The sequence below is a fragment of the Schistocerca gregaria genome, chromosome 3 (genome assembly GCF_023897955.1).
Source record: "Schistocerca gregaria isolate iqSchGreg1 chromosome 3, iqSchGreg1.2, whole genome shotgun sequence".
NCBI classification, from domain to species: Eukaryota; Metazoa; Arthropoda; class Insecta; order Orthoptera; family Acrididae; genus Schistocerca; species Schistocerca gregaria.
Window position 1 is genome coordinate 766,192,850 of NC_064922.1, and position 17,120 is coordinate 766,209,969.

Sequence of the window (17,120 nt, forward strand, 5' to 3'; positions counted from 1 at the left end):
TTTGCTATTAATATCCTTTCATCAGTCCAGGTTTACTTTAAATACTTCGGCGTGCTTCCCATCATCTATCCTCTTCTAGGTAACTGGAACTCCTAATCCTGCAGACGCTTCTCTTTTCTCTCCGACTAATCCCATGATCCAATTCTTCCTTCTTATCACAGATGCTTTAATATCGTCTTACAAAATCAATTATACATCTTTGTTCTGTCAGCCAATAATTACCAAAAAACCATTCAACAGCTAAAGAATCAATAATTAGTCATGTCAGTGTATCTTTTCAAAAATTTTGCACCTAAAGAGTATCTACTCAGTAGCTGCACGACTCTGTCCAGTTGCAGTAACTCTTTGCACATCATTGATAGTGTAAACTGGTACCTCTTCTATTTCACGAAGTTGTTCATGTAAGTTTTTGGTAATCAGTGTAATATCAAGACCAGAATTTTTAAAACTGCTGCGATCTTCTGACGATTTATACTGCGTTCGATCACTGGAATTAAAACATTATCATAGTTTGCAGCTTTTCTCTCATAGTTCTGTCTTAATGTCTTCTTTATTGGATTCAGTCATTTGTATTCTTACATCTGGCCCATTAAAATCTTCGCTTAGTCTGGCGGGGTATTGTCAGCAAATAATTTTAGTTTTCCGGCGATCTTTTGTTTGTCGATGTCTGTCATCCACATTTCTGAGTGGTGAACGATCCTGAAATGTTCTGCCGCCGCGTGGATATGTCTATCAGTATTATTTCTCCTCCGTTCCTGATTTCGAAAACGATCATCACTTTGTGCGTAATTCCTCAAGAGTTCATCTCCTCTCGTGCCATTGTACCGCAGTTCGTTGACGTTCTCTCGATTCCACGGCGGCTGTCCGTCGCGTCCGTCGCGTCGCTGATGATTTTAATTAGACGTGTCGTATTTTGTTCCGATTCATCAAGTGACCGTTCACAATCGTTCTCTTCTAAACGATCAACAAGTCGTAACAGCTCACCAAAATCGCTGAACATTCGCGACGCTGTTTTCTGACAGTCCATGCAAAACATTTGCCGTGGAAACTCAGAAAAGAATTGGTGTCGCGAACGTTCTTTGACTTTGACGAGTTGTTACTAGTTATTTTATAAATACACTACTGGTCATTAAAATTGCTACACCACGAAGATGACGTGCAAAAGACGCGAAATTTAACCGTCAGGAAGAAGATGCTGTGATATGCAAATGATTAGCTTTTCAGAGCATTCAGAGAAGGTTGGCGCCGGTAGCGACACCTACAACGTGCTGACATGAGGAAAGTTCCCAACCGATTTCTCATACACAAACAGCAGTTGACCGACGTCGCCTGGTGAAACGTTGTTGTGAAGCTTCACGTAAGGAGGAGAAATGCGTACCATCACGTTTCCGACTTTGATAAAGGTCGGACTGTAGCCTATAGCGATTGTGGTTTATCGTATCGCGACATTGCTCCTCGGGTTGGTCGAGATCCAATGACTGTTAGCAAAATATGGAATCGGTGGGTTCAGGTGAGTAATACAGGACGCCGTTCTGGATCCCAACGGCCTCGTATCACTAGCAGTCGAGATGACAGGCATCTTATCCGCATGGCTGTAACGGATCGTGCAGCCAAGTCTCAATCCCTCAGTCAACATATGGGGACGTTTGCAAGACAGCAACCATCTGCACGAAAAGTTCGACGATGTTTGCAGCAGCATGGACTATCAGCTCGGAGACCGTGGCTGCTGTTACCCTTGACGCTGTATCACAGGTAGAAGCGCCTGCGATGGTGTACTCAACGACGAACCTGGGTAAAGGAATGGCAAAACATCATTTCTTCGGATGAATCCAGGTTGTGTTTACAGCATCATGATGGTCTCATACGTGTTTGGCGACATCGCGGTGAATGCACATTGGAAGCGTGTATTCGTCGTCGCCATACTGACATATCACCCGGCGTGATGTCATGGGGTGTCATTGGTTACACGTCTCGGTCACCTCTTGTTCGCATTGAAGGCACTTTGAACAGTGGACGTTACATTTCTGATTTGTTACGATCCGTGACTCTACCCTGCATTCGATCCCTGCGATACCCTGCATTTTAGCAGGATAATGCACGACCGCATGTTGCAGGTCCTGTACGGGCCTTCTTGGATACAGAAAATGTTCGGCTGCCGCCCTGACCAGAACATTCTCCAGATCTCACACCAACTGAAAACGTCTGGTCAATGGTGGCCGAGCGACTGGCTCGTCACACTACGCCAGTCACTACTCTTGATGAACTGCGGTACCGTGTTGAAGCTGCATGGGCAGCTGTACCCGTACACGCCATCCAAGCTCTGTTTGACTCAATGCCCAGGAGTATCAAGGCCGTTATTACGCCAGAGGTGGTTGTTCTGGGTACTAATTTATCAGGATCTATGCACTCAAATTGCGTGAAAATGTAATTACATGTCAGTTCTAGTATAGTTTAATTGTCCAATAAATACCCGTTTATCATCTGCATTTCTTCTTGATGAAGCAATTTTAATGGACAGTAGTGAATTACAATCTAATCATTGTCGCTAATGTGGTACTCGAAATAACTATTTCGTTCCCAGTATTTCTGAAGAATGATTACATGAATCATTTGTGGCCATTGTAACTGTGTGTCACAAACAGTTTTTTCCTCTCTAATGCTTCGTTATTTATCTCGCAATCAATAGATGATGAGAAACCGAATTTTCAAAGTCTGCGAATACAATATTCTGATCGGACACAGGAGTTCCCCATGCTTTAGCACCTGTACTCGCGTATCGTACACAAATGTCAGTCTTCACTAATTCATCTTGAATTTAAGCGAACACAACTTCAAATGACGTTCGGGAGAGGTAAATATTAAACTATCCTTGACCATGCACGTTATGGACAGTGATATTTGTACAGATCCACACTACGATTTCCCCGAATTAACACTTCTTGTTGGATTCTGTTCGTACCAGCTGATACTTTTCACCGTTCCTCCTAGTTCTCGCACTTCTCACTCTAAATCGAGGAATTCATGTTGTACATAGGATACTATTTAAATGGCCAATTTTTTACTTTGTTCGCATGCATCTTAAAAGCAGAAGCTACCTCGTTATTTGTTACTGTACTGCCCAACAGAACTTACTTCACAATATACTGCTATGAGTCAACTCGTGTCTTATTCTAGGGTTACGTACGTCTAGGGACACTGTGTTGTGATATGGCACATGATCTCAGGTTGTCACACATTAAGTGAACTCCTGCATTATTTTTCAAATTTATTGAGCTGACCCTGCAGCTCAGTATGTACATCTATTACTTTCCCCTGCAACATTTTCTCCGAATCTAATTTTAATATTTGACTATGTTTAGCGAATATTTTTGTTCAAAGTTTATTGTTATTGTCAGCAAGTCCTTTATTTAAATCCTCACTCAGTTTTTCATAATTAACGTTGAGTATCTTGTTTGAATGTGCTCAGTTTTTGAGTGTTATAATTTTTTCTATCAGCACTTATTTCTTTAAACAGTTGCAATACCACATAAATCCCTCCAACAGTCCAAACACAGTTATTATTTATTCCTGCCTCACCTTATTCAACACTTACATTGAAGTAGAACTACCATTCTTTGCTGCATGGGCACACTGCCCCAGTTCATGAATGAGATACAACACGATCCTGATTAACACTGTCTTCTCCATTAAATGCCACTATTCTCAGCCTGGCTAGCCATTGTTATTCAAACATATACGGCGCACACAATTTATAATCAAAGTAACTGTCCACTGTCTATATTCTTTTTTCTGTTCCATTTTACATGGTCTCAATGAAAATTCCAAATTCATTCCTCATGCGTTGATGCTGGCAACCGGGTTTTGGATCCGTAGAGTGTTGCAGAATTCGATGTCCTGTGACAGTCGCTAGGTAAACCGTAACAAAATGGTTAGATGTGTTATATACCACGTTTCTTCCTCAATTCATTCCATAAATTAACAGCACCCATTTCAATTACTGACAGTTTAAGCAAGGGGATAATCAGGGGCTCGATACAGAACAGTTCGTGTTCGTGGATCACGAACAGTACGATTTATTACTTAAACTCTAAAGTGAACAATCATAATGTGAATTATTATAACAAAGGCAAATTAACAATTTCATCCTAACAATGAGGGAAGAATATCATCTGGACTCCACTCGATTTGACCGTGAATTTCAGACTATCACTCCACTAGACTGCCACATTAAGCGCTCTCGTCTCGCAACAACACACATTATTCAAGAAACGGTCGGCAGGCAGCGATTACTTTGGAATTGTGCCTCGGAAAACCAGAGGTAGCTACAGTATGCAGTGTGCTATGAAGCAGATCAACAAATTTGAGATAAAACGTTACGTATAATGGCAAGTACTTCATGTGTGACTATATAGGATCCTCACAAGACGGAATATGGGGGCATACCAGGTAAATTCGTTCTCAAATTGGTTGTGATTATTCTAGGCAATAAATTACGTTCGAATCAAACTTTAAAGTTTGCCGATCACACTGTTTCTGTCAGAGACGGTAAAGTACTTGTAAGATGAGTTGATCAAAATGGATCTGGTGACTATCAACAAAAGTATGACTAGGGTAATGTAATGTATTAAAGCACATGGTGCTGTAGGAATTCTTCTGGAACCAAGGTACAGAAGCAGATGACTGGTGTTATTTGGACTGAATAGTTACTGACGATGGTTGAATTAGATTGAATATAAAATAAAGACCGACAATAGCAAGAAAAAAGTTTCTGAAAAAGAGAAATTTTTTAACATGGGGTATAAACTTCACAGTTACGAAACCTTTTGTTGAGATATTTAACTGATGCGTAGTCGTGTACGAAAGTGAAACGTTGACGACAGACAGTTCATACAAGCTGAGAACTATCAACTCCACTCAAACATTGTCAACTTTAGACAGCGGAAGCTTTTGGTATGCGGTGCTACAGAAGAATGTTGAAGATTAGATGGGTAGATTGTGCAACTAATGAGGAGATACCGAATCCAGTGGAAAGCAAAGATGTGTGTGGTACAATTTGACTATAAGAAGATATTGGTTGATAGGAAACGTCCTCAGGCTTCGAGTAATCGTCAATTTGATTACGGATGAAGTATGGTTGGTTAAAAACTGTGGAGGAAGAGCAAGACCTGACTACAGTTAGCAGGTTCAGGTGGACATAGATTGCAGAAGGTATGCACAGAACAGACAAGCTTGAAGGACTACATCAGACTAGTCTTCTTATTGATATCCACAACAGCAGCAGCTACAGGAAATGAAAGCTGACAGTATTCCTCGCGTTAGCTCACATGCTCGTGTGTCACATTACCCACATATGTTTGAGTGTCCCAGTTTCCCACAGAGCTCACAACCCGTAAACTGGATTGCTGTTTTCTTCTAAGAAACAACTCGGTTCTCGTGAAAAAAACTAACCGTATTCACTAAGATGATTAAAAAATAGGTGAAAGTTTCAAGTAGTTTTGATTCCTAGATAGGTATTCATTGTAAATATTCACTAGAACTGAACGTCTCATGTGACATAAATGCCTGATACGATGAACAATAGAATAACACGAGACCATCGATCTGCAAACGAACCAGTAGTCCGTCTTTAGTAACTTCTAAGCCAATTGTCGTTAGTAATTGAATTTGCTCCTATCCGGGATTCACATGCAGCTGAAATTTCACATTTCATATCCTGCTGCTAACACTCTTAGAGTTTTCATTCATTAAAATGCTGAGAGCATTCCTAAAATGCTTAGAATTTTAAAACCCATAGTCATTGAATTCAACAAATATTCGTAATGTTTTTCACGGCCATCACGCGAACGCGTATTCCTCCAGAGCTCTAGCGTATCTTATCAGTTCGTCTTCTTGATGTGTCTTTATCTGGTTTTAACCTGCCTAGAGAACTATACTGCACTTAACAGCTGAAAGCCGAGGTCTTCCGCCCGGTGTTGTCAGGCCCGATTACGCTTAAGTTAAGTGCCCATTACTCCGGTTTATCTCCTTCAAGCAAGGCGCCTAATTAAAACTACGAATGGTGACACAAGCTTGAAGAAGCTGCTCTGCGTCACGTTGTGAAACCAGCCGTTTTCTGCTTTCTTTGTACTGGATTTGCTAGTTAAAAAGTTTAAAAAACAATTTATACCAGTATTTGAAATCCAGTATCCGTGTACGAAATGCACTCAAGGTGGATATGTAAGTGTAATTAGTTATATTACCCCCGGATCATTTGTACGCTGTATGGTAATGATATCACACGAATCAGATAACGATATTGGAGTATTTTTATACGGAGGCGACGTTGGATAGTGAAACGAATATCTTTCCTCTTCCTCGTAAACGTGAACCTTACATGTACTGGTGTACCATATCTAGCTTAGTTAAGTCTGGTAGTCCAGTTTTTGCGATACGACTGTAATATCTAGTGCAGAGGAGACTGCTGTTCGCCTCCTCAAGACGAGAGAGCGTACAATGGAAGCTGTCAGATGGCAGACCAATCTCCAGTCTTACAGGTACATGTCAGGACTTATAATATTACAGATATGGATAGCCGAGTTCACCCTTCGATGACGATCAAAGACAAACGAAAAGAAAAACGTTACTGCGTCTCGCAAAGATAAAACTAGAAAAGATCACGAGTTAATAAATATGCTGCAAGAAAGGAAATAAGTACTACTGGAATTACAGAAACCAAGAGAAGTCTCCAGGGAATAAAAGATTAGCTAAAAACTACATAATGACACAAGGAAGACGGGCAAAAACTGGGGTAGTAACATTATTAAACAACTGTTGGAGAAACAGAAGACTATAACTCGATAAATGGTAGCTGTTTTCTTCAAGATTCAAAGTTGATAAAGGTAACCTTTAGAAAATAGGCGCATATGCACTGGAAGAAGGTAGGAAGATTGACAACACACATTAGGTGATGCTAATGGAAGTGACTACACCATAATATCACGAGAATTTAACGTCGGAAATGGTAATGTATTATCAGATAAAATCTAACAGGAAATGATAGAGATGCAATACTAAATGGAAATGAAATTGTTTTGCTTAATTTTATGACTTTAAATAGGTAAGAATCACCAACTACTATCATTTCATGTATAAACAGAAAAGTACAGTGTCATGTGCAGCAAGAGGACATATAAACATTAGAAGCAGCAACAAATTGTTCACAGACACAATACCTTACATAAGAGACGACATGTCCGCCATTTACTGAATTCAGAAATATGTTTACTAAAGAAGTAATACATGCGAAAACAAATAAACAGAAATGGAATTCAAGGTTGACGTTGGAAAACATATCTTCTGGATGAGTAATCAGTACTAGACCTACAGTTGAAGCGAGTTACAGAAGCAGAAAATTCAGCTGTAGCCATTAAAGACGTTGAAGCGGAACATAAGAAGGTCACATAAAATATTGGAAAATGGGAGAGGAAATCTGCCTAATGCAAAACACATTTTTGCAACACAAACTGAACGAAACAGCCGGCCAGTGTGGCCGAGCGGTTCCAGGCACTTCAGTCTGGCTCCGCGCGACCGCTACGGTCGCAGGTTCGAGCCCTTCCTCAGGCATGGATGTGTGTCATGTCCTTAGGTTAGTTAGGTTTAAGTAGTTCTAAGTTCTAGGGGACTGATGACCTCAGATGTTGTCCCATAGTGCTCAGAGCCATTTGAACTATTTTTTGAACAAAACACCTATGAACAAACATGATTACACAGAAGAAATAAACAGAATAAAACAAAGTGAAAAGGTGATTGGGTATCACATAAACTCTCAGATAACATAGATAACATAAACAACAAAATACAAACACGGGCAACACATAAGCATGAAACGCACACACACACACACACACACACACACAAAATAGTTCAAATGGCTCTGAGCGCTATGCGACTTAACTTCTGAGGTCATCAGTCGCCTACAACTTAGAACATATCAGGGATGCCTTGCAACGTGCTGTTCAGAAGAGATCTCCACCCCCTCGTACGCTTACGGATTTATGGACATCCCTGACATTAGTTGAGTTAATGCCACGTCGTGTTGTGGCACTTATGAAGGCTCCCTGGGGCCTACACGATATCGGGCAGGTGTACCACGACAGCCCAGTGTGTTTTTAATAGCAAAGACAAGATCCAGTTATTGGCCAACAATGGGGTAACAAAATCACCTATTCTGATTGTGACAAATTTTACATTGGTCTGTCAGGGAGAGACATATCAACTACGATGGCTGAACATGAACGGAGCTGGAGGTCGCAGAATTTAGACTCTGCATTTGCTGAGCATGTACTGGGTGAGGGTCACAACTACCAGCCAGTGTCCCATGTACTTCACTTAGCAAACAAAGGCCATAAACGCAACCTGCTGGAAGCCCTGGAAATTCAGACTCTGCATTTGCTGAGCATGTACTGAGTAAGGGTCACAACTACCAGCCAGTGTCCCATGTACTTCACTTAGCAAACAAAGGCCATAAACGCAACCTGCTGGAAGCCCTGGAAATTAACCAACATCTTGCTCACAGTCCAGATCTCATCCTAAATCACCAGACATAGCTCAAAACTTCCCCTCTCCTGAAGTTGATATAATCATCTTTGTTGTTCATTACTTCCCACACTCTCTCTTCCTACGTGTTCCCATTTTGTTTTGTTTTGTTGAAGTTGTCTTTGTATTCCACATAGACTGTAGTTTCAATAGCTGAGACTTTCTTTTAACTGGTACTTGTATTACTGTCCATGTTTAACACCTCTTGTAGTTGTCTCATCAAATACTGTTCATATTTTGCTTTGCTCATTTATTTAATGAAAACTGTTACACAACCACTGCTTTGATTATAATGTCAATGTTAAAGTGCAGTACCACCATACTCACAAACTGTAGGTTCCTTCAAATACCTCCATTTCCCTGCAGTTATTTATTTCTGTTTATCTTATTGATACTGCTTAAGTTCCTTATGTATTCTGTATTTACATTGATAACTGTCTTCTTTTAATTGGTTGTGTATCACTCTCCATGTTTCATTCCTCCTGATGCAGCCTTGTCTAGTAATTATTTTATTTTATTAGTTTTGTTTATTAATAGAAACTGTTATGTAGGCATGCTATTCCTATTTTGTGCTAAAGATATTCCTGTCTACTCCATTGTTATTTATGTACTGTTCAGTTTTTACTTTTTCATTGCAAAGATGTTACTTACTGTAAGTTTCTACTTCACTCTAGATGTGTTACTTCTCTTCCAATGTTGTTTGCTAACATTTAACTTTTTTGAAACTTCCTGGCTGCATAAAACTGTGTGCCCGACCGAGACGCGAACTCGGATTTTTGCTTTCGGGGCAAGTGCTCTACCATCTGTGCCACCGAAGCACGACTCACGGCCGGTACTCACAGCTTTACATCTGCCAATATCTCGTCTCCTACCTTCCATACACTTAGGAGGGTAGGAGACGAGATACTGCCAGGAGTAAAGCTGTGAGTACGGGGCCGAGTCCTGCATCAGTAGCTCAGATGGTAGAGCACTTGCCCGCCAAATGAAAAGATCCCAAGTTCGAGGCTCGGTCGCGGACACAGTTTTAATCTGCCAGGAAGTTTCATATCAGCCCACACTCCGCTGCAGAGTGAAAATTTCATTCTGGATTTAAATTCTTTGGTGTTAATAATCAGTAAATGTCCGAAGATGGCCTTGTAAGCCGAAAACCGGTTAACAATAAAAGTAATATTGTGGAACAAAAGCAATCTGGTGCTTTTCATTTATTATAATGTTGTTCTACCATGAACAGACGGAAGACTCTGTTAATGTGTACCAGTTTCTTTAGTTCTTCAGTGTATTTGTGTTGTACGTTTTGCTGATTGTATTTTGCATGGTTGTGTAAATGTATTTTCACAGATACAAAGGTGAGTATGTTTACAAATCCCATCATTAATGATTACATTATACTCTGACAAGTCACAAAAGGCCACGGGTCACTAACAAAAGTACGATTAAAATATACCCGTGAGCACCATTCAAAGGTTTGACAGTGCAAATTGTGTTCACTCTACATAAAAGGTTGCAAAGCAACGTAGAAAAATGCGTATGAATTTCTGGTAGCTGTAATCGTTTTCTAAGAGATCATGACACCAGAACAGTGGAAAATTTACAAATTAGGGAATTTAAGACGAAGCGGACGATTGATTATCTGACAGTAATGGAGTGCAGAGCTTCCTGCTACCACTAAACACACAGTGTAAACGAAATATTGTAACACTGGTACCAATGTGACACGTACTGGTCGATATTATTGCTTCTTTCACAAGGGACACAAATTACAGAAGACGAAAACTGATTTTCGGAAACAGATTGTCATTGTAGTGTTTACATATTAATACCTAAAGCGGTTTTTCTGTACCAGTAATATTTCTGTTTTCTGATCGTCGGTTGCTGCACATAATGGTATTAGGAAATTTGGTGTTCCGTTTTCTAATTTAGTTAGCACAATGGCTGTGTCTCTCCAATTAATCGAAGAGGGACAGCTTCATGTTGAGCCTAATATTACTTCCTCCTAACTGCAGAAAAAGTCACTCCATGCAGATTACCCGAAAATCATTGAAAACAAGACGTAGCTTGAAAACTCACACAATTCTGAAAAACGTAAGTGTGCTTGCATGGAAGCGAAAATCGCTTGTGGAAGAGTAAATCTGGCAGCTAGAACCGATGTTAGAATGATTACGTGACCAACCAGATATGGTACTGTGGAATCAATTTAAGAAATCCGGCTCTGGAATCCCCGTGTAAACGTTGTATAGGTATGATTGCACTCCTTTTTGGAAAATACCTTGGGGAGAACCGTAGCATAAACGTATACACACAGCAGAAAACGTGCTTAAAATGAAATGTCGTACCTGTTTTAATGGCTGTTGATATCACTCATCAGCAAAACTATATGTGCGATAGAGATCGGGAATGTGCTACGTACATTCACTATAAACTCCTCAGTGATTCCTATGGCATCATCTATGAGCTCGACACCTGCATCTTCTCGGAGACTCAATTCGCGTGTCTCCGCCGCTACCCATTACACGCTAAACTCGTCATTGGAGTCTGTTGTCGGCTACAGACGCGATAAATCGTAATGATGTGGGTCAATTAATTTTACATTCACGTTGTAAATTAATTTGTAACTTCGGCTACATGCTGAACATTTATAATTTTTTTTAAAGAAACAGATGTGAATTGCCAATCCCAAACGTCACTTTTAACACGTTACAATAATACACTCCTGGAAATTTGAATAAGAACACCGTGAATTCATTGTCCCAGGAAGGGGAAACTTTATTGACACATTCCTGGGGTCAGATACATCACATGATCACACTGACAGAACCACAGGCACATAGACACAGGCAACAGAGCATGCACCATGTCGGCACTAGTACAGTGTATATCCACCTTTAGCAGCAATGCAGGCTGCTATTCTCCCATGGAGACGATCGTAGAGATGCTGGATGTAGTCCTGTGGAACGGCTTGCCATGCCATTTCCACCTGGCGCCTCAGTTGGACCAGCGTTCGTGCTGGACGTGCAGACCGCGTGAGACGACGCTTCATCCAGTCCCAAACATGCTCAATGGGGGACAGATCCGAAGATCTTGCTGGCCAGGGTAGTTGACTTATACCTTCTACAGCACGTTGGGTGGCACGGGATACATGCGACGTGCATTGTGCTGTTGGAACAGCAAGTTCCCTTGCCGGTCTAGGAATCGTGGAACGATGGGTTCGATGACGATTTGGATGTACCGTGCACTATTCAGTGTCCCCTCGACGATCACCAGAGGTGTACGGCCAGTGTAGGAGATCGCTCCCCACACCATGATGCCGGGTGTTGGCCCTGTGTGCCTCAGTCGTATGCAGTCCTGATTGTGGCGCTCACCTGCACGGCGCCAAACACGCATACGACCATCATTGGCACCAAGGCAGAAGCGACTCTCATCGCTGAAGACGACACGTCTCCATTCGTCCCTCCATTCACGCCTGTCGCGACACCACTGGAGGCGGGCTGCATGATGTTGGGGCGTGAGCGGAAGACGGCCTAACGGTGTGCGGGACCGTAGCTCAGCTTCATGGAGACGGTTGCGAATGGTCCTCGCCGATACCCCAGGAGCAACAGTGTCCCTAATTTGCTGGGAAGTGGCGGTGCGGTCCCCTACGGCACTGCGTAGGGTCCTACGGTCTTGGCGTGCATCCGTGCGTCGCTGCGGTCCGGTCCCAGGTCGACGGGCAAGTGCACCTTCCGCCGACCACTGGCGACAACATCGATGTACTGTGGAGACCTCACGCCCCACGTGTTGAGCAATTCGGCGGTACGTCCACCCGGCCTCCCGCATGCCCACTATACGCCCTCGCTCAAAGTCCGTCAACTGCACATACGGTTCACCTCCACGCTGTCGCGGCATGCTACCAGTGTTAAAGACTGCGATGGAGCTCCGTATGCCACGGCAAACTGGCTGACACTGACGGCGGCGGTGCACAAATGCTGCGCAGCTAGCGCCATTCGACGGCCAACACCGCGGTTCCTGGTGTGACCGCTGTGCCGTGCGTGTGATCATTGCTTGTACAGCCCTCTCGCAGTGTCCGGAGCAAGTATGGTGGGTCTGACACACCGGTGTCAATGTGTTCTTTTTTCCATTTCCAGGAGTGTAGAAATTCTTTTACTGAACACAAGTAATTCTTAAGACGAAAACTTTTCAGTTTGGTTTCAAATTTTACTTTTCTGTCTGTCAAACATTTTATATCACAGGCTAAGTAATAAAAAATTTCAATTTTACCATAGTGCACCCTTTCTGTGCTAAGGACTACTTTAGTGTGGAGTAATGAATGTCACTTTTTTTGGTATTGTAATCACTGCTTTTTAGAACTGCAATGGATTACTTAACGACAAACCTGGCGAGGCAAAAAGTATACTGTGAAGCAGTAGTCAGTGTGTCCAACTTAAACAGACTAATGAAATCTTTTGGGGCTTCCGGCCGCGTCAGGTGGTTAAAATCCCACGAGCTTTCGACCTAGCTCGTCTCGGCCATTATCAACTGCTAAATGACTGCCGTGTCGCCGTAGCCTTGCCGTAATATAGCAGCACTGCTGGCTGTGACGTCACTGGTGCTCTCTTTCTTGCCAGACGGGGTAATGTTTTCGTGCCGCGTCCGTCGCACTCGCTTCAGCCTCGCCATGGCCGGGTCCCACGCTGTACTGAGCTGCCAACCGCCGTCGTTGCTGATGGTGTATTCAGATTCTTTTTTATTCTCCCGTGTCTTTCATGACACTATCCTAAAACCCCTTCTTTATCATAACGGTAGATGCTTCGTCGAATGGAATACAGTGTGGATTTTCGAAAGCTTATTCTGCCTCAGCTGATTTTCAGGATAGCGTAGACATAAGCACGTCTCGTATTCAGTCTAGCTTTGTTCCATAGTGCGCACTGTCTGGCCGCCGCAGCAGCTGCCGTTCATTGCTCCAACTGGGAATGGTGTCTAATTCGTATTGTATCCTCCTACTGTCACTCAACTTCGACACCTTACCGTACGCCACGGCATCATCGGCAAACAACCGCAGATTGCTGTCCGCCCTGTCAGCCAAATCATGTATGTATATAGAGAACGACAGTGGTCCTATCTCACTTCCCTGGGGGCACTCCTGACGATGCTCTTGTTTCTAATAAATACTCGCTGTCGAGGAAAACGTACTTGGTTCTGTTATTTAAGAAGTTTCGAGCCAGTCGCAAATCTAAGAACTTACTCCATATGCTCGTACCTATTAGTAGCATGCAATGGGGAACCGTGTCAAACGATTTCCAGATATCTAGAAGTATGGAACCTCTTCGTTGTCCTCAACCATGGTCCTCGGTATATAATGTGAGGAAAGGGCAAGCCGAGTTTCGCACGAGCGCTGCTTCCTAAAACCATGCATATTCGTGGACTTAAGCTTCTTAGCCTTAAGGAAGTTTGTTATACCTCAACTGAGAATATATTGAAGGATTCTGCAGCGAACAGAAGTTAAAGGTATTGGTATCTAGTTTTGCGGGTCCGTTATTTTACCTTTCATGTACACTGGAGGAACCTGCACTTTTTCCCAGTCACTTCGGACGTTGTGCTACGCAAGAATTCTCGATAACTTAAGCCAGGTAAGGGGTCAATGCTGTAGAGTACTCCTTGTAGAATCGAACTAGGATTCCATCCGGACCTGCTGATTTACTTATTTGCAAATCAATGAGTTGTTTCTTTACGTCAGGTATGCTTATTTCCGTGTCGTCCATACGCAGGCCCGTTTAATGCTCAAATGACAGTATATTTGTACGGTTCTCCCGTGTGAACGGTTTCTTGGACGGGAAATTTAAGAATTTGGCTTTCGTCTTCCTATCTTCAACTACCACACCAGACTGAGCAATAACGGACTGAATGGAAGTCTTAGACCTGCTTAGCGATTTTATGTATGACCAGAATTTTCTTGGCTTCTCTGCCAGATCTTTTGCTAAGGTGTGACGGTGTGGTCTAACACACGGCTTTCCGGGCGGGAAGGAGCGCCTGGTCCCCGGCACGAATCTGCCCGTGGACTTGTGTCGAGGTCCGGTAATCCGGCCAGTCTGTGGATGGTTTTTAGGCGGTTTTCCATCTGCCATGGCGAATGCAAGCCGGTTCTCCCTTATTCCGCCTCAGCTACACTATGTCTGCGAACAAGTTTTCTACGTGCGCGTACACCACCATCACTCTGGTACGCAATAGGTGTTACACTCGTCTGGTGTAAGACGTTCCCGGGGGGGGGGGGGGGGGGGGGGGAAGGGCGGGGGGTCGACCGGGGGGCCGAACCGCACAATAACCCTGGGTTCGGTGTGGGGCGGCGGACGGGTGAAGTGGACTGCGGTAGTCGTCGTGGGGTTGTGGACCACTGCGGCTGCGGCGGGGACGGAGCCTCACCGTCGTTTCTAGGCCCCCGGTTAACATACAATACAATACAAGATGTGACGGTTGCAGTTGTTACATGCTTCGCGTATCGATCTTTCCACAGACGCACGGGTCTCTACCAGCTTTCGCTTATCTTCCTTTGTAGGTGCCCATTTGATCCTAGAGTGCAACAGCCTCTGCTTCCTTAGCGGAATTTCGTTATTAACACGTTCGTTTCAACACGGATCTTCCACTTTCCAGTTCAACACCGTGACCAGGTTCGCCGTATATCTTCCAGCTTCTTTCATGTTGTACATCTTAAGCTTGAACCGCTCACTATTTCTACTTTGCTTCTTTTTTCACAGTTCAGTACACCTTTTGCCTATTTTCATGCTTGATCTGTGTTCAGCCTTTGACGGACTATCCACTGGGCCATCTGACAGACTATCCACTGGACAGTCTTACCACTAAATATGAAGGGGGGGGGGGGGGGTGGAGGAGATGGGGAGTTTCCCTTGTAAGTTATTAGTATCCTGTTTATATGTTTGTATGTTGGCACCGCTATAGTCTGTAATTAATATCGCTGGCAGCGCTCTGAGCCTCGGTAACAGACTCTGTGGTTGGACGGACTAGCAGTTAGTGAGTGGATGGCTTGGACATGTGTCCTTCATGGACACTCAGTGTAGGTAGGACATTCATTGTAAAATGAAGATGGATGTAGTTGGTTATGTTCGGGTAGTGGAATTATTCACGAATTTGGAATTGGGTGTCACATGAATAAGGTAAAATCTGCTAATACATTGTTTGCTCTTCAACGAAATCTTTCTTTTGCTAACCACATGCCTCCTAGTAGTTAAGAGTCTATAGTAATTAGAATATTTTTATTTCGCGGGCTGTAGTTGCTGCTTGCTGCAATTGTTGTAGTTCATGTTATGAACATTGTCTGTGAGGTAGATGACTTATGAAACCTTTGGGTTATTGTTAGGATTTCTTCCAATTCAGAGCCATTCTTCTGTGTTAATTATTTGAAGTCATGTTGTCATTTTAGAGCAGTCAGATTGCGTTGGGCTTGTATATTGTGACCGAGCGAGGTGGCGCAGTGGTTAGACACTGAACTCGCATTCGGAGGGACGACGGTTCAATCTCGCGTCCGGCCATCCTGATTTAGGTTTTCCGTGACTTCTCTAAATCACTCCAGGAAAATGCCGGGATGGTTCCTCTGAAAGGGCACGGCCGACTTCCTTCCCCATACTTTCCTAATCCGATGAGACCGATGACCACGCTGTCTGGTCTCCTTCCCCAAAACAACAACAACTACCGTATATTGTGAGTAATAAACGGATAGATTAAGTTTGAGCTGTCTTTGGAAGGGAAAATTCCGTAGGTCAGTGTTGAAATGATAAAAATAAGTTAAAATAAGTAGGTTCAGTTTCACTCTGTAGTTTCACCAGAAGTTTGATCTGGCGGTAAAGATCAGAAGTTTCACTCACAAGATTCAGTTGCGTTCAGCATTTCAAGTAAACACAACGAAGTTTCACCTACTCAGTTACTTCAGTGGACAGACACAAAGAAATTTCAGAGTAAGTTTTCAAATTATAGTCGGCGTGTATCTTCAAGAGCTTTCCCGTTTAGTTGTTTCACCATCCTCATGAGGCTCTTCCATTGCTCAATGTACCGCTTTAGACATTATTTCGATTGCTGCTAACTACATGCGGTCCTTTGCTTCTAGCAGTGGTGCCCTCTCTCTGGTGAAGCTGTGGAGGGAGGGCGGAGTGGTATAGGGCTGCCCATGGCTTTTTGGATCACTCGAAATGCTAGGTGCATGGGATTCCCTGAAACTTTGGTAGATGTCAATACAGTCTCTTTGGCTGAAGGGAGCAACGAGACGATTTCCTTTACGTCTGTTCGAGTGACTCCAGTATCTACACTAGTTACCCGATTGGCAGTTACCCGCTCGCTGCAGGTTGGTGGCTCGTCAACGTGAGCCAAAGAAGAGTGTGTAAAGTGCTACTCTATTCGAAAGAATGCGAAAGGCGATGACTGTAGCAGTGTGTGAGAGTGATATTCTTTACTGATTAGTAAGGACACTGGTGATGTAAATTCGGTACAGACAAGATTGAAACAAGAAATGGAGATTAGGTTTACCAGTTTGTTTAAAATCTCATTCAATGATATTGATTCCGAAC